This window comes from Amblyomma maculatum, chromosome 1, assembly GCF_055883805.1.
Source record: "Amblyomma maculatum isolate TAMU_Amacu chromosome 1, ASM5588380v1, whole genome shotgun sequence".
NCBI lineage: Eukaryota > Metazoa > Arthropoda > Arachnida > Ixodida > Ixodidae > Amblyomma > Amblyomma maculatum.
The window spans coordinates 206,710,613-206,729,614 of record NC_139344.1 but is presented as its reverse complement, the minus strand read 5'-3'; the positions used below and the strand labels follow the sequence as shown (position 1 = coordinate 206,729,614).

Genomic DNA, 19,002 nt, shown 5'->3' with positions numbered 1-19,002 from the left:
TAAGCAGACAAGTGCCGTCTGATACTTTCTTTTTTTTTTTTTTTTTTCTGTCGTGTTTGTAATGGTGTCCTTCAAGGTACGATTTATACATGATGGTCTTTCTTGCACTGTGCAGTGCAAGGCTTAAAGGGAGCGCTTTTAGGTACACATTAATCAAACGTGAAGTCAGAACAAACATGACTCGCTCGGGGGTGTAATTTGTGTCGTAATCGCATCCAGACACGCCCGTGCGTGCACCTAGATACACGAAGTAGTGTTGTAAGAGGAGACCCTGCCTGCATCAGATATCGCCCAGACAGTATCATACCGCGCGAACGGCACAGTCGGTCGCGTGAGGCGTTTTATTTTTACCCGCTATTTTTTCTTTTTTATTTTCTTTCGGTTACGCTGAGAAAGCAGAAGCGAGAAGAACAAGCCGTACGCATGCTAATTGCAAAGCGACGACTGCGAAAGCTGTCGTTGTTCACAGAACGTTGAATTTTGTGACTATGACGGTGCATGTCTCGCCTCTGAAATTAATGCAAGCTTAGTCGACTCCGTGCTTAACTTCGTTTCAGGCATTGGAAGGCGTGCTATATATTTGGCTAGGTGGCTCACTGTATGCACCTAAACAGAGCAATAGGCAAGGTAATACCAGGAAGGTACGGCAGCAGTACTGCTTCATATTAAGGTCAAGTTTCAATGCGATTTTCGCTGTGGATTTCGGCGTAGACTTTTAAGCGTTTCACTTGAGCCTAGAGAACAAATTTCCTCCGTGCCTGAGCTCACACGGGATTTCCACCTCGATGGCAGTTGTCCTGCAAGCACGATGGCACGAAGCTGCGGGCTTTCAGCAGCGTCAGCGCAAAATGCGCATGAAAATCGAAGCAGTCGCGATAGCATGAAACACGGAGATAAGTGCACAAGGTCGATTCCTGCGGCTACATCCCTAGTCTCCTGCGTGGCTTGATTTGGTATTAATATTTCAAATGCCCCAGGTGTGGGATATGACGTGAGGGATGGACTTATTGTTCAAGCGACGATGTGTTCAATGACAGCCGTGATAAAAACTAGGCGTATATGGAACGCAAAGCTCAGGTGAGCAATCTGTTCCAGTGCTGCGTGGCCTTGAAGGATGAGCGGAGGTGGAGAGCGCTGGTTTGCGCTGGTTTGCGCTGAGGGAGGTTAACGGCTTCGGGATCAGTAATCGGCGTGGGTTAGAAATGAAGAGTCTGCACAGTGCCTTGAAGAACATTGTAAACTATCGAACAACGAATAGAAGAGAGCATGTTAGTGTATACGTATCGCTGATGGTTAGTAAGGGGCCTAGAATGCGTTAAATAAAAATGCCTGAAGTCCGATTGAGAAAGTTCAAACAAAAGCCGTCGGTGAGGAACTTCATCGAATGCATTTCCAAAGTCAGAGCTCCTGGTGGCATGTTTTGGAAATTCGGACACTGCTAGCGCTTGTGGTAAATTTGCAAGTCACATGATGGAGCCGAAATGCGACAGTGTGTGATGCGAAAAACGAGAGAGAGCATGACCGTGGCTTTTGATCGCATAATAAAACGGCTAAGTTCAAGAAAGGGTTCAAGAACGGCTGTCTTTCTATGGGCGCTTGTAGCGGCGACATATTTCTAGAAACTCGCACAAAGCAGGTAGGCGAAAATAAAATGCCATCGGCTCTGGCATTCATTGCGGCGGGAAAAAAATGAACGAGGCGCTCCGTGGCCTTTCGCGCGCGAGCAGCTGGGAGGCGGCTGCAGCTGCGGTGGCCGGCTGCGCGCCTGGCGCAGCTTCGCCCGGCAAGCGGGATCCGCGAAGTTGTTTACGCACCCGGGGAAGGGCCGCCGGCGCCGCCGCCTTTTGTCGCGACGAGCGTGAACGCGAAGATATATAGTAGCCCGCGGGGCGCGGAAAAGAAAGACGGACGCTGCTGACGCGCCCCGAGTGTGAAAAAGGCGGAAGCGAGATAGCGGAGCAGGGCGTAACCAGGGGGATAACCAGAATCGCGCAACTCGCGGGTTCAACACACCCGCAGTGGGTGACCAGGGAGGTCCCAAGATCCGTGCAGCGTTGTGGACATTGGAATCGGCCGCAGGCGACCGGGGACTGAACTGGCAAAACCGCTAGCTCGTGGGCGGCCTCTGTTCGCGGTGGGCCGTCGTCACGGTTGTCGCATCGGTGTTATATCGCTGTCTAACACGAGTGGATGATCGAACAACTCATGGGGCCGTTTTATATAACAATTCTCTCGCGACCGTTCTTATGCTTACTTGCCATTTGTCAAAGCCGCCTTTGATAATACTGAAGCCGACGATGGACAGACTTGTATAGTTGCCTGTTATGACATCACAAATGGCAACTACAAATGGCAGAAGAGCCTAAAGAATCAGAAAGGAATCAACTTGATGCGATTCCCGCAAGATTGTGCGGTATTGGCGAGACATGGTGATTGCTGGTGCCGCTAAATGAAGTCGATCGCGGAGAGTTGGAGGAGAGGATGTAGACATTTTGATCGCCTATCGGGTAAACTTCTACTCCACTGGTTAACCTGCCTCGTATGCGCATTTCCTGCGTCGTTGCATCTTGATTGCATCAGCGCTGACTAGGCACCAGCAACGTCGACGTCAAGGGGCGTGTGATAACAAATCTCAGCGAACTCAGCGGAAGCTAGAACGCATAGAAGTGGCGGTGTGCTGACTAGACCTGAAGGCCTTCTATGATCTTTCCGCGACAGGTAGCACCCGGGCGACCTAACAAAAGTGAAGGACAGTGCAAGCAAATAATGGTGAACAAGGGCTTAAAAAAAAACTGAACAAAAGTGCGTGCGAGGAGTAAAAGAGTGCCCTCGGTACAAGGGCAGCCGTCTCCACATTCCTCGATTCCTTGAGACATCGTGTCCGCGCTTGAAAATAAAGAAAGACGCATCTGATTACTCCACCTCGCTTGTAAAAAAGAAGACAGCCGTCAAAAGTTCGGGACGCAGAGCTTTCGGCGTAATCCTCTCCGCGTTAGAACACCTGCGTCCGTGCACGATGTCAACGTACGAACAGGTCGCGTACAGCATTCCTCGAGAGCGCAGTCGGAGCCGCGGCTAACGTTCGGGAAGTCATGCGCTCAGCGCTGCTGAGGCGGAGGCGCACTGCACCGCGCCCAACGACCACGAGTAGGCGATTGCTTGTCAACACGATCGCGCGCCAGGAAGCTTCGCCGGGGCGCTTCGCAGCCGACTGCGCACGGCTTCGGATCCGGAAGGAGACGACGCGTGCGACGTCTCGCGGAAGAAAATTCCGGGTTCCTATTACAACAAAGCTGAGCGCCCTCAGGAGCGCCTAAGCAACAAAGGATCATTGCACTGGAGCGGTTCATCTTTTCCCGCCCGCAGGAATGCGACCGCTGCGGGTCGACGTTCATGTTTACTTCCGGCCTCGGAGGTAAATGTGAACGCCGACGCGCAGACTCGTGTTTCTCTGAAAGTGTTTTCGTCTCAGGGGCGTTCGCGCTGAATGCACACCGAAGGCGTTCAGCGACGCAAACCTAGGTTACTAACAATAATGCAACTTCGGAGCAGACGACGCAAGTGTTCTGCTATTGCGTCTCAGTCTGAGTGCGTGAAATTAGGCGCCCCGCAGCTCGAAGACTGAAGGGAACAAATTTTGTAGCGCACCAAGACAAGGACAGAGACGGCGCGTTACATTTTGTTCCCTCCAGTCATGTACCAACAAGCCAAGCATCGACCTTTCTGTGCTCGAGGATGCTTAGCCCAGTGAGTTTACGAACAGCTATTTCCTTATGTACCATGGAAGGTGCAATAAGGCCGTTATTAAGGACAGGCAGTATGCAAAGATGCATCGATGACGCATGTCGTCGCTCTCGATTGGCTTACGATACAGAGTTTTGAGCAGTGTGCATGGCGCGCTGTTTTTCAGTTCGCGACGGTTGAATGACGCATCGTTCGATGACGTACGGAAGGCGGCCGACTGGCGTCAATGGCGCTGTCACTGGGGCAAAAGACAGCAGAACATTTTTTCCCGAGGCTGAATGTGTACGGAGCTATGGGGTGCTGAAAAGGGGCTGAAGATGGTGCTTCTATAGAGGGCCTATTGTGCCTCTGAATTGGATGTTGGTTTCAATTCTAGTTTCTGTCAATTTCGATCCAGCTTCACTGTATCTGCCTACATCGCCGTGAATGATTGCTATCCCACTTTCTATTCCATGTTTCAGCTACCATATTTCCGTGAACAGCGGCTTAGTCTTTTACCATCCTACGAGGAGATCATTCATGCACTCCTTGAAAGCACCTTCGAAATGCGCTGCTCTATCACCGACGTTGAACCGGTGCACACTGGGCACCGCACTGCTTTAGGGGTGATTCTGGGGCTAGTACATCGAAGAAGAAGACAACTGTCCCTAAAGGCGCCTGTCCCTAGAAGCGCCTGTCACGGGACCTCTTTCTACTCAGACGTCCTTCCTTGCAGAAGAAGATGCACAATTGTGGAGAGCTTCCCATTCTAGTTACAACTGCATTTTTAGCTCTTACACTCCTCCCTCCTCCTCGTTTCAATGGACAAAGAAACGAATTAAACTCCACACACAGCGCCTTTTCGACCACTTTCACAGCGGAAACTATAAACGAACTTGGTGCAGATATCAGGCGTCCTCCAACGGTAGACTTACTAAGGCCAGAGAGGTTTCTTGTCGTAGTGAGCGTGCCAGACACGCAACAGGCGCTTACACTCGTTTCTTCCGGAAGGGCTTCACTTGTAAGGGCTCTCGAGAGACTCACAATCCTCGCTAACTGATCACGACGTGTACACTGTTACAAATGCTGCGCTGTCAGCATGCTGTTATATGGCTGCGCAGTTTTAACGAAGATGGATCAAACGAGAATACTAATAAGCTCAAGGTCCTGCACAGTGCAGTCACACTCCTCGTTAAAGAATCGCGCAAGAACAATCGCACTCGCAGCACTCTCCCAGTGCACAATACGTCATAAACGCATCGATCAATGCCACAAGTATAAATAATCGCTAATTAAATAATATATTGAGCCTATTTGCACGCACATAATGTCTGAACGATAACTAACCATTACGTACTGTTACTAGCTAGACAGCAGTACTATACGCAGTGGAAGTTAAAAAAACACTGCCGTCAGACAAAAAAAAAATCATATTTGACTACAATTCTAACCGTTCGCAGCAGCCGTCACGCGTCTACGGGTGGGAAGGTCGCAGTGTAGTAATGCGTTGTGAAATAACAACGCTCCTGAGATGGGGCGGATGCATAACGCCTTACTTGCTCTCTTCTCCAGACTACCAATTGGCTCGACCAAAAACGCAAGGCGACGGTGGACTACACTCGATAGGCAGGCAATAAGCAGCTGACGACGACGTGTGTTGCTTGTAGATCCGCAAATTGCACATTCGAGTTCACTATTGCGTCTGAGAGTGTACCAAGCACCGAAAAAAAAAAAAAAATCACAGCTGATCTTGCCTTCAAGCATAGGGGCAAGAGCGAAGAGAAGAGGAAAGGCATGCAGCGCTCGAGGACGTCTTAGTTAGATAGCTTTGTCAACAAATCGGTTGATAGGATTTAATTCACCTTAACTTGGCTGGATGGTCTGTTTTGATGAGGTATTGATGAGAGGGCAAAAATGATAGTGGGAGGAGTTGCACATCAAAAACTTCGCTGAAAGCACTCGTCAAAACGGATGCTTTTAAACGCTTTTTACTGTTTTATAAAGCACAGAAGGCAGTCCGTCCGGTTCTGGTGGCTATTTACCAGGTTAAGGCGGTCTATGGGTATGGAGACTTCGGCAGCGGAAAATGGTAATTCCAAAATTTATCTCATCATTGCCCACTTTCGGCATTAAGGGTGAGTATATATTCGGTCTTAAACAGGTCCTCGATTACAGGGAGACAGGCAATATGAGCGCGCAGTAGTATTCATGAAATGCATTTTCAACGGACGTAGCGTCCATTCAAGTCGTTTCAAGACCTACCGCCATCGCCGTAGCCGAGCCCCCGCCTCCCTTTGTTTAACCATCACTCTATCGCCATTGCATATCGTGGTGGCCATCAACTTCTATCCCTACGCAATGGACACAAAGAGACCGCTATCGCATTGCCCTCTTGAGGTACATTAAGCGGTCCCAAAATTTAATAGTGCGCTACAACAAAGGTTCCCAGTCACCGATTTCGCTAATACTTGCCTAAATAAAACCTGACCTTGAACACCTAGCCTCGAACCGAAAGCGGAGCGAAACGCGACTTGCTAGCGCGCACACTTCGTATTTGGCCAACTCAACTCAATCCGTCGTAATGCTTGCAGATTGAGATGCATCTCTTAATGTTTAAGGGGGTCCTGGGAATCCAGCCTACACGACATTCACCGCAGCGCGATATTGTCTTCTGCGCATGCGCGATGGTATAGGGCATGCGCAAAACTAAAGATCGAGCATCGGCGAATGCCTAGTGTGAAGCCCCAATGCTTTAAGCCACTCTGCCGTCGCCACAGCTTGACGTCACGCAGCATGTGATAAGCGCATAATAAATAAAACACTAAACGGCATACGGGCCAAGAATGAGCGCATGTCAGCTTTCCTGGCCGCTGCATTAAGCAACTAAGCCATCGCTGCATTTGCTTTTCCATACATGGTATTTATTACGCGTGGTTGTGTGCAGACGGCTATATATCTGTAGAAACTATTTGCAAAACACTCAGCTGTGGCTGAGCTGGAAAATACAAATTAAAGGGCGGCAAACACCGTGTCAAAAGCGGAAGCCACTCTGATTGAAAGTCATTTTCCTCATAATTATCCGTTATTTGGAATAACATTAATTCTGGGTAGAACAACTGGCCATCGCTGCAGCATAGCATCGCACGTGTTAAGCAGCTACTTTCTCGCGCTGTGCATTGCTGTCAACCTCCATTCGTGCGCAGGTCAGACCGAACGCAATGCACGTGCAAGGCAAAATTTGAACGCTTCGCAGCTTGAAAAAAAAAAAAAAAAGAAGAAGAAGTACGTGGTGACCCTTGTCGAATGTTTCAGCTCGATCCCACAAGGTTGAGCATATTTGTAAGAAAGAAGTAATTACTCATTATCATCCACTTGATGGAATCCGCATGGCTACAATGAAAGCTGCGCAGCTTTCTCAACTGCTAAATTTCTGTTTTTCACAGCCGAATGGCTGTGCTCGCGTTCATGCTAATCAGCAATCAGTCCATTATTGCGCTTGTCTTATAGGTCAGAGGGGATGAGGAGGAAGGGGAGTCAGTTTGCCTCTTTGGGAGCTTCGATCCACCGGTCGTGTCGGTAACCCGACCCGCTCGCCCAAGTAGCCGATGCCGTGCCGTAGGCGCTGACTTTTCGCACTGCTGTGCGTCGTTGTTATGGGAAAGTACAGGACTAGAGAGCAAAGCCTGCCGCCTGCGCTCCCGGCCTTAATCCAGAGCTCATTACACGCCTTTCGGCGCCAACTTCCAATCAGCTCACGCTGGCTGATGCTTTAAACAGCTAGCAACAATGTACTCCCCGCAGGAGGGTTGCAGTCCTGAACGCGGTCGCGTCATACCCTTCCTTACAAGGTTGACTTCGCAGAGGCATCGCGCAGAGAGTTCTGTAAGAAATCTTGTTCAGGCTACAAATGAAAAGGAACGCAAAGAAGCGAGAGAGTGATAAAGAAATAAATCGACACTGACGCATTTCACCGATTTCCCATATGGGAGAGGCTCCTCGCCTTCCACTGTCGACACGTGGTGCGCTGATGGAGCAGCGATCTGGCCAGGTAAGGAGACGAAGCACAAGAAGGCAGTGCACGCAACGGCCGTTACGCAACCACCCCAGAAGGCCGTTCCGCCTCGTGGTGGGAAAGGCAGCAACGGAGAAGAACGAGAAGCAAGACGGAACGGCGAATACCACGTGGGTTAAGCTTCCCCCCCCCCCCCCCCCCCCCACACACACACACACACACTTCGTTAGGCCCGTACCAGACGGCGGCGGCGTAGCCTTGAGAGGCCACGGTTTCCGCTGCCGGTTTCACAGATTATCGTGCGGCGCAGGCGGAAAAAAAGGAAGGCGGCGGTCGACGAAAGAGAAAAGCGCCAAGCGAAGAAAGAGGTGGCGACGCGTCGTACGAGGTGGCGGCCAGTTCGTAAACAGACCGGCTGCTTCCTTTTCTTCCCATCGATATTTGCACGCGACAAGGGCAGCCGCGAAGTGTCCTTTTGGCACCGAGGAGGCGAATGCTAATCCTGCGGGGCAAGGAGTCAAAACAGCCCGTGTCGCAGTCGGGTAGCGTCCACGCGCGTCGGTTCCACCGGCAAGTAGGCCGACGACGGGCACACGACGCAGGTTGCGGCTGACGCGGCGGCTACAAACGCGGAAACTGAGCAATCATCCGTCGCAGACGCTAACGTTACTAGTGTTGGTAGTCCCAGACCCAAATTTAGCCGAGATACATTAGGCGTACTGACTCTCGCAAGCTGTGTGCGTTATCAATGCACTAACCGCGAGCGACGTCCATGCTACGAACCGTAGTCACAGTGGCCGCTACGCGTGCATACTTCATTTGCGGACACTAAAGCAAATAAATGGAGAGGAAACGGAGGGTGAGCTGAACCATGAAAGGCACGCACGATACAGGCTGCGCAAATAGGAGTGTCCCTAGTTTTCGCTCGAAACACGATGCAAGATCAGCACAGTATTACATAACACTAATTTCCAAACGTGCTTACCAGACTACAGCCTCGGCGTCAGTTTCTACAGGTACAGGAGGCACACGGCCTGCCATCGTTAATGCCAAAACGGCTATACACCAGCAGGTGATGGAATGCTATTGGGCTCGGCTATGCGTGCGCAATCTTTCTGAAGACGTGCAGCAATCTGTTTTCTCCTTGTGGCGTAATAGAAACGATGAAATGCCAGAATATCAGAGCATTTATTATCTACACCTTTTCACTGCCTGTGCGCTGTACTCAGTAAGAACGCGATGTTGAGCTCGTGGATGGGTATTCGTTAAGTTGTTCTAAAGACAACGAGGGGCCCTTTGTCCTAACGTGCTCTTATGCCTTCATGGTACGCAAAGAGCAACTTAACAAAGAGACCCGTTGCATGGTAAAGCCGTTCTCAGTATGCATACAGTTCCGAACATCAATGCGGCCCCGAGTGTATATAGGTGAATGACCCGTCTTATGAGCACTGTGCTGTTTCATTCTGGGAGCTTGATTGGCGCAGCGGGATGATTGCAAGGTGCTCATTGCCGCCGTATACGATGCGGTAGACGGTGCCAACTAAGTGCCTCTGGCCCGACGCCAGCTTTGGGGTGCTGCGACAGACCTCGGCGAACCTAGCAATATGCAACCTTGTTTTCGATTCTTATTTTCGATCTCTTTCAAGGATTTCCCATGTCACCCGAAATAAACACGGGACCAGCGATCTTCGTGATGATTTTGTTCATGAAAAATGCAACTAAAGAACAATTTCTTGCTTTGAAAGCGTTAAATCGAGGGTGAGTTTTATTTACCTGGGGCTGAAAGTCGATCTCTTTCTTAACGCGTGATAGTGTGCTAGAGCCTTAGCGCTTACGCTTTTTTCCCCTAACGTCTTTTGGGCACCCAGGATACTTTATAAAGAAATAAATAACCTCAGATGTCTACGATCGGAATTTTTGTTCCGTGAAGCGCACATCCCCGGACGAAAGCAGGCAACAGGGGCGGAGGTGGCAACAATTGAAGGGCGCACGAACTGGCCTAATTCAGAGGGCCGATTACACTTTCCCATCCAGCAGGTCTCTCAAGCCAGATGCGGAGTACATGATATGCTTCGCCAGCCTTCTCTCCCCGTGTTTGTTGCGGATGCCCGTGCCGGAAACATCGTCGCGGTTCCGCAGTCGGCCAGCAACGTGAACGCTGGCGTCGCTCGACTGCGGCGCACCCCTCCGTTGGCGCCCAGCGTGCACGTACTCTACACGCAGCGGAAACGCGCTGCGCAACAGGTTCGGCACGACGTCAGAGCAAGCAGCACCCACCGCGCCCCGACGATGCACGGCTGACGCAGATGTTGCTCGTGCATTGCGCGGTCTGCCTGGCACTTGCGTCACCCAGCACGAATGACAAACGGAGACAGTGTGCTAGTACTCGTGCGCGAAGCACAGCTCCCCGCATTTTATGAACCCGCTTGCATAACGACCTCCTCCGGACGCGCGGGTGCGCGTTCGAGCCGCGTCACTCATCCGCCAACTGAGCTTAATTATTTGACTCAACAGCGATTTGAAGCCCGGCACAGCGCGCCGTGTACGCGTTTGCTCGCTCTCTGTTTTCTCCCCTGACTACGCGAGGAGGAATCCGTACCGGCCTTGACATTTTTTTCTTCGAGTGCTCCAGGATGAGCACATAATGCTTCTCGGGCCGCGGAGCCACTCGCGGATGACGTCTTGCGAGGCCCGTCCTGCTCCAGATTCTGTGTGCGCGCGCACGGGCAAAGGAGTGCCAGGTCGAGATACCCGCTATCGCGACTCGGCGTTCAAGGTTGACTCGCTGGGTGTCTCCGTTTTGAGGCACTTCCTAGAAAGCAACGGTACCCTTAATAGTGCTCTCAACACCTCTCACCGGAAGCCTGTCGTCGCGCATTATTATTATTTTTTTTTCGTGCGCGATAGCGAATGGTGCATTCAAGCTCGTGCATGCGCGATGCGCGCCCCTTCTGCTTCTCGTCACGACGCAATGTCACCATGAGTCTTGACGGCGCTGTCGATCACGCATGCTCCAGGGACATCTAAAGGACGAAAAGCAGCCAGAGTAACTGGAGCAGCGCGTGTACTCGCAGCTGACGCCTATAACGACGAGTGCCCGGCAGTTCGAGTCGAATAGTAGCGAGCCCTTGACAACCGCTTCGATTTTTCCGAACACGCGTCGCCTTTTTGACATTGAAACTAACCGATCGAAAATATCCCAACGACCATGCGATTGATTAGTGGATTGTTACGTGGGTTGTAAGGGACACCGCACCAGACGATTTCGGGATGGCGTTCAGGGTTCAGGGGTCCAGATGCATTTCGACCACTGGTGGATTGATTCTTCGATGTGCACTGACACAATATCACATGGCTATGTCGCATTGAAATGCGTTAGTCGTGAGACTCGTGACCAGGATTCGATGCCGCGACCTTGAGATCGTTGCAGCTACTGAGCCACCGCGGTGAGTCAGAAACGTCCCTAAAACACGTACTTGCCCCGCTGCAGGTTACTCGGTGTATATATATGCACAACGGCTTCTTTCGCGTGACCCTGAAGCAGAGGACGAAAAGCCAGCCTCTTTCAATCCTCGGCGGTTGACTCTCCAATGAGCGAGCAAACCTTTGAAGGAGGAACGCCGCAAGTTTCCTAAACGGTAGGAACAAACTCGGGTGATTGTTTACGGCCTGGCCAGGGCTTGTCTCCTCTTGCTTCCGCTCTTCTTCCGCTTTCTGCTGCTCAGACGAACCTCTCTTCCCGATCTTCGGCTTATCGGCGGGAGCCGTAAAAGACGGTCAGCTTGCGCGCCTGCACTCTCTTCGGGCGGGTTGTTTACAGCGGCCCGGAGCGGCGACGGAAAGAGGCCATTGTCTGAGAGCGCCCGTAATTATTGGCTTCGCTGCGGTGTCGCGCGCAGAACACAAGGCTATATGCGCGGCCATGTCCCATTTGAACCCTGCGCAGGGACGTCAGCGCGAAGCTTCCGTTTGTACCGGAGAGCGTTGCCTCCGTCATTAGCGCCACCAGTTCGAGGCCACTCGCGCACCTTGCAAGAACACGCCAAATTTCCGTATTGAGGACACGTTGCGCAAGCGGCATTTTGTACCTTGTGCTCGCTCGGCCAGTCGCCGTGAGTTTGATGGGGGCGCAGCTTGCTCTTGGCGATCACTTGCTGTGACTGTTGACGGAGAAGGGAGCAGAGATATTGCGTGCGTTCGGCCGAATGAACTTTCAGAAAGGAAAAAAAGCGGAGAGAAAGAAGCATGCTAAAACAAGTTTATTTGAATCTTTCGAGCCAATTTAACCAATTACGTTGGGAAGTGCTTGGGATTCAACTAGTTGGAGGACTGGGCTGCTTAGATTGATACGGACACAGTTACATACAGCAATATAGAAGCTTATTGGTACGACGCTTGCAAAATGTCCGTATTTAAAAGCGCGGTTTTCGAATTCTAATAATTGTCGTTCCTCGCGACGTCCGTCGACGGTACATTCGCTGCTGCTATTCTCTCCCATCTTAGTCCCAGTCTATGCAGGAGACAGCATAGCCAACGCTTGCGTAACAGTCTGTGCTTACAAAACACGGATAGCTTTGTCAAGTGGGCAGTGTACAGCCGACAGTACTTCCTCACTGAAGCCTTCACGCCCCTGGAAACCAATAGCCAAGCGCCATGACTGGGTTCCTCTTATAAGGGCAAGCTGAAGAAATTGTTCCACTAGACGGATCGAAAAACATGCAGGCTCACGAGTAATGCTCAGGCATGAACGATTGCCTTTTCCAGTGACGAGCTGATAGCTTTCCTCGTTTACCCAAGTTCACCGAAAAGACCCACAAAAGTACCGGTTACACATCGACGCGTCCCCAGGCAGTGCGTCGAATCACGTGGTCGAGTTTACCAGCAAAGCTTTCTCTTTTTTCGAACACGACCGGCAGCATCATATCACAGAAGTGCCGCTAATAACTTCCTCGTTTCCCCACCGCTTCCTGGCCCGCTTACATACATCAGGAAGCTGTTAGCGAACTCTCATTCGGCACGTGCCTTGTCTCTGAACAGCTTATGCCACGTTCTCGCTGCTATAGAAGCAGCGTACACTTTGCGACTTTGCGCGCTGCTCAAGTCAGCCCCTGACTGTAGTGTAAAACTTCTGAAGGGAAAGCGCAAGTTAGCCATTTGCGAGTGTATACGAGTTCACCCGAACTCCCCGGAAGGAGACACACATCGCGTGTCTCACGTAACGTTCATGCTGCTTGCAACTCCCGGTTCATGTCGGCTGGGAAGGGGAAGGGCGCACTGCAGCCCTTGACCCCACCTTCCCCCTCATGGGAACGGAGGCTTCCGACGCTCGGCACGTTGCGGGCCATCTCGTTCCCGCGCACGACCTTTCATGATGCAGTGACGCTGTATGTGGGTGTGCGCAGCGTCGGAGAGCGCTAGCGACCCGTTGCGTGATCGCCGGGAAAGGCCCCGGCATCCGAAACGTCCATGTCAGCAAAGGCGCGCCTGCATGAATACGACTCGGCGAGGATGGCCATATATTACCGATGGCCTCATATGCATGGCTTGCATGATGCCGTCACTCACGTGAATGGGTGACTTTACAGCCTTTACGTATCCTCATTTGGGCCCTTATACCAGCCCTGCGCATAAATAGCCGATAACGTCCTCTTTATTCTCTCTCTATTTCTTTTTGCGCGTTGCTTCTTTCTTTTTTCTTCTTTCTCTGCAATGTTTTTCCTTTCTTACTTTTTTTTTTTCACGGCCAAGTAACACGTGCATAATCTACGCGGGCCACATTTAGTGATGGACTTGTAGTTCCTATCATATGATAACAAGCGCGGTCACGACAGGGTGTAATTCAGGTGAAACGGTTATTTACTTATTTAGAAAATACTGCAGTCCCAAGTGGGCCCAAGCAGGAGGGGCAAAAACATGTTATCAACACATGAAACAAAAGATTAGTAAAACGTGTAAGTGCGAAATACAAACTGTACAGTATACAATAATGCAATCCATAGAATGATAAGAATACAAAATACAAATACAAAACACGAAGCTGAGAAAATGCGATATAAACAAATTAAGACATGACTGAAAATAAATACTGTTAGATATATGCGAGGGCAAAGAACCTTGAAGTGGTACAGACTCAGTTGCACCCGAACATCTTTTTTTGCTTTACACATATATATATATATATATATATATATATATATATATATATATATATATATATATATATATATATATATATACATATATATATAACGTGACAGCGTTAAAGGCCCCGTTCTGCAGAAACTGCGGCATTGACGTAGTGGGGGAGAAATCAAGAGCATTCTTTTGGAAGGTGGTAGTTGGCAGGAGACGTGGCATGACACTGATTGGTCGTCGAGTTGGATGACGTCACGATGACACAGCCGAGCTGGCAGGAGCTGCCACAACTCGGGTCGCTCCTTTGAGACGAAAGGGGGAGATGGGGATGGAACTCTCCGGGATCCTTGCATCCCCAGTTAGACACGCTTGGGCAGCGGGATTTTTTTTTTATCTATGTCTTGTGGTCGTTCACATAATGCGGTATCTTACGCCTGTATGATGATGAGCATGCGTGAAGTAGGAGGAATCAGGCGAGTACGCGAACGAGTGTCCGCAAGGGGAGCCACATCAGACCGGAGCCATTAACGTTGTCGCGTCATATACCCTTGAAGGCGGGGCTTAAGTGTCTCCCCTTGCCCCCTGTTTTGTTTTATGAACTCCGATTCTGAAGGAATCGAAAAGCAATTCACGGCCCTCGGGTGATGTTCCGCATTTGCCTGCCAGACAGCGGCATTTTGGGAGCGAGCCACGGGCAGTTAATTCCGACCATCGTGAGTTAGCTTTCGGGCTGCTGCAGCAAGCCGGTCGCCATGGCGCCACGTATTCCGTCATTCCAGGGCGCAACAAATATTTCTACGCTCCGATCGGGCGCGAACACAAGGGCATCGGTTGGCCAGGTTGGCACCGTTCTTATCTCACCATGTAGGGAGTCTCAACAGCCTCACGCCGTGGCCTCCAACGCGGTCACGCGACACGGCGTCACGTGCCGGCTCGAGTTGTACCTCGGCGCAATCACGCGACAGCCTGAACGGTTTCAGCTCACTGCTACGCGACTCCGTTGTTTCCATTGTTGTTGACTGCGTTCGCGCCCGCGTGCCGGCATCATGAACAGCGCGGTCCGGTCGTCTAACGGGTCGCGTGCCCACGAAGAGTCATGCTCTGCTTTCCGCGGTCGTACCTGGTTGGGCGAGGGTGCGATTAGATAAAGCGGCGCGAAGCCCTTCAGAGAAAGCAGCCGGCGCAGGTGAGCGAGGGCTGCACGTGACGAGGGGAAACGTGCGAGAGCCAAAATAGCGCCCGGCATCCGATAGCGGTCGACCTCGGCATGCACTGGCGACGCCGCTGCCGATAGCGCCTGGCGCCCTCCCCACTCGAGCCGCCTTCACCCCCGCCGCGAGCCGCGGCCCGCGACCCCGCGGCGGCTGACACGCTCCGCGCTGGCACCCGTCCTTGTGCCGCTAAGGGCCCGAATAGACCAAACCTGCTGTACACTACTCGACGGACGGGCATGAGGGCGTCTGCGGCTTTGACCTCGAGAAGGCGGCCCGAACACTGCGCGGGTTGATCGGAATCGTAGCCTTAGGATGGCCACCGTCGAGCATGTGAGCGACTACAATCGAAGTAGGTCAACAAATACCCTGTGCGTCCCGGGGGACGGACGCCTTCAACTTAGCAGCACGCTAAGATAACGGACGTCCGTAAGTGGGCCCGTTTACTGCCCCCCCCCCCCCCCCCCTATCTCGTCCCCCACCCACGAGAAGAGAGACTGACGGTTCTCAAGGAGTTGATGCCTGCAGCTGTACGACTCAACTAAACCGGGCGCATAAATGCCCGGGGCAGTGCGCATATTCCGCAGACAGCTCGCTCCTACTCGCCGCTAAGATTGCTGGTACCCGCAGACAGCGCCTATACAGTTACACTCCAAATGTAGCAGCGTGTCGAGCGAGTTTCTTGTTTCGCCTGCCGCCCGATGGTGAAGAAACGTCTCTGCCTGCATCGTTGGGCGCGTGGATTCAAGTAACTTGCTCAACTTTCGACTTTCCAAAGAGAAAATCGCAGTGCACTGCATGGAATGCGTTGCGATGCACGTCGCATAAACAGGCCTCCTTCGTTCATACACAAACGACGCATTTTCTTTTTATTTCTGCTCTCTTTCCGCGCAAGTGCCAACTAGGAGACCTTGTAGAAGCGTCTTGCTGATTTGCCCACATGTTTCTTTCTTTTTCTTTTTTTTTTTTCGCAAGAAACAGTATGCGTCGAGCAGGCAGTGTACATTCGTGCTGAGAATACGCGTGGACGAATATCCCTGCTGCATTCCTTCACTTGTTTGTGAAAAGACGCTACACAGGGAAACTACGCTCGCACAGGCGTTGGGAAAATTTGCGATGCGCAATTTCACAGACTAGGGTTGCTTCTTTCACAGTGAGACGTTTTCACCCACACCATATGGCTTCTATATCGCTTCGTGGGTGCAATAGTAAATGACGGAGCCACGGTTCTTGCTTGATCCTGCAAGCACTTTCACTCGCTGCTCACCGACATAACGACTCCTCGCCCCGAAATCGCTCAAGCTCAGAAACGTTTCGAGTTCGGAACTACAATGGTGCCGCGAAAGGGCGGATTGCACGCACTCCTGTGATTGAGCATCGAGTCTTCAGGTCCGTGTGACCCCGGTTGCATGGGCGCTTCTAACGGCACTTAACTGAACCGTCACGGTAAAACTGAACGGCAGCTAACGGCAACGACAACCATCGTTGAGATCTCAACTGCAGTTCGATTAGATTGAGGTTTAGGGCCGCAGTTAACAAGACGTCGCTCAGCGGGCCCGCCGCGTCGGCCGAGCCAGCAATATTTCTCCCTGCCACGTCGTTTGAGATCATGCGAAATGTTCTTCTGGCTATAGTATAAGTCTCAGTTAACAATATTTACTAAAACATTACGAGGGACTTTAGCGACTAAAGTAGTGGAAGGCGAAAGCCTGAGTGCCGCATTCTACTACGCAACTGGCACAAATTAACAATTAATTAATACTGAATTAGTCATTAGCTGATTCATTAATATAAGTACGCAATTAATTAATTAATCGGGCATTAATTAGTTCATCATTAATCAATCATTAATTTATAACTAGTTGATTATTTGTCATTAATTAGTAATCGATCATTGATTGGCATATGGCCATATAAGGCACGCATTCGCGCATATTGCGGCGGTGCTCTGTGATTGGTCGAGACCTCTATGACGTAATCCCGCCTCGGCCAATCAGAGCCGCTGCAAAAGCGGGACACATTTTGTCTACGACAGCATGAGCCATTAAAGGCTTTCGCCTTAATAAATTAGTGTGGCATCACAGCGGTGGCCTAGTGGTATACGAGAATCCGCTTTGCATGCGGAAGGTTCGAGGTTCGATCACCAGTGGGTACCCACCGGTGATGCAATGGGCATCACCCTGGCCCGGTGCTCGGCTCAACAGGACTGCGTGAAAAATCGGTCTTTGACACCACCTTGAGTAAAAAGATTAAAAAAATGTCTTGTGTCACGGCGCTCCTTGACCAAAGTCGCCTTCGTGCCACAAAGACGAGGAATACATTATCATCTTCTTCAATAAAACGTGCATAAAGACGTGAATCCACAAAACAGCAGCAGGAAAGCAGTGACTGAACGGTGGACACAGACGTGCCTCTATTGGGTAGTCTTGGCTTTGGGAGGGGCATAAAATTTGCATGTAAATTGCAATTCGATGATATAACACGTGGAAATGATTTTCAAAAAAGGGCATTGTTTTCCTCACAAGTTGGCAGCAAATGGTGGGATCATGTGATCGAGAGATGAACTGAGTTTCGCAGAGCAGGTCTGGTGCTCAATCCAACGAGAGTTGGGAAGCTGATTTGCCTGAACGGTGTAGTTGAAACTGGCCCTGTAACAGAGGTATCATCTCCCACGCGTAAAGGAACTTTGCATGTCTCTCCTTTTCCTTTATTCTTATGTTTTATCCTCCCTTCTTCGACCCTAGTCACACTTGCCTGTGCTTGTTTATATTCACTGCACATATCTACGTTTCGTTTTGCTTTCCCACTCACTTCAGACAAAAGAGTTTCGCCAGACCCTGGCTGAATGCAAAGCGAACCTCTCGGCACAGCGATTAGGGCCTCTTTTTGTTTTGTCATATCTTTCTTTCTTTCCTTTATTTTTTTAAGATCTGCTACGGAGGCTACCTGCAAAGGAATCCCTGCGCAGGCCCCGTCCTTGTAACAAGGGTACCGGCCGGTGTTCTGGCATGTTTTCCGTCCATAATGTAAGCAAACACGTGACGCTCCACGTTCCGAGAAGCCGCGGCAGAAGTGTATTTTTGTTCTCAGCACACCGCACGCGGCACGATAGGGAGGGAAAAACAAAGGAAGAAAACGAGTGCCCGTTCTCGTTTTACCTCTCTCAGCAAGAACGCCTCCCATTAACCCTCTCGCCGGTTAGACAACCAGCACCGCAAACAAGACGCTATTCCAAACAACCCTCAAGTCTCTAGGCCCGGTGCTGGTCACGTCGACCTAGCTGCAGAGTAACTATGCGGGGTTTTTTAAGGTCCCGCTAACCTTATTTCATACGAAGCGTATCTTTATACCCTTCGTCATAAAGCGCATTTCACAGTCGTTGCAGAGCCGAAGGTCAGTAGAAGCTTACAAATTGTTCGCTATACAGCAGGACCCTATAAAACTCATTAAATAGTTGCCAAAGAGGGTCAGATACCCTTTGACTTCTTAGCATCCGTCCTAATTACTATTGACTAACAGCACTCCCGCTTCGAGTTGTTGATGTCATGATATAGTGGTGTGCGAATAGTATTTTGTTTTTTCGATCTGAATTGAATACGAATTACGTAATTAAAAACCAGATCGAATATAGATAAAACCCAATCATGTGCGAATTGTATTTCTGTAGTAACTTTCGTTACTCGCTCAAATGCTCGTACAAAACAAGCAATTGTGAGCATTGAAGATCCAGAGGCAAAGCCGCACTGTGGTGGTATAACCTATCAAGTTAAAGTAGCAGTTGTTGAAAGACGCAACGAGTTTCCACTCTGGGATCCAAACCCGTGTAAGAGAATTACATTTTACTATCGATAGCGAAAGAAATATAATCTAGAACCACGCCTCAGGACATGAGACGGGTGACAGATTTACGTATGAGATATA

General features: G+C 50.6%; 1 protein-coding gene across 1 annotated transcript in view; it reads right to left on the bottom strand.

The window, feature by feature from the left end:
- Positions 1–4,775, bottom strand: part of MESK2 (misexpression suppressor of KSR 2) — a 47,557-nt gene extending 42,782 nt beyond the window's left edge. The window contains exon 1 of the mRNA XM_084590104.1: positions 4,659–4,775. The gene's annotated coding sequence lies outside the window, so the exon portion shown is untranslated. The remainder of the gene's footprint in view (positions 1–4,658) is intronic.
- Between the last annotated feature and the right edge of the window lie 14,227 nt (positions 4,776–19,002).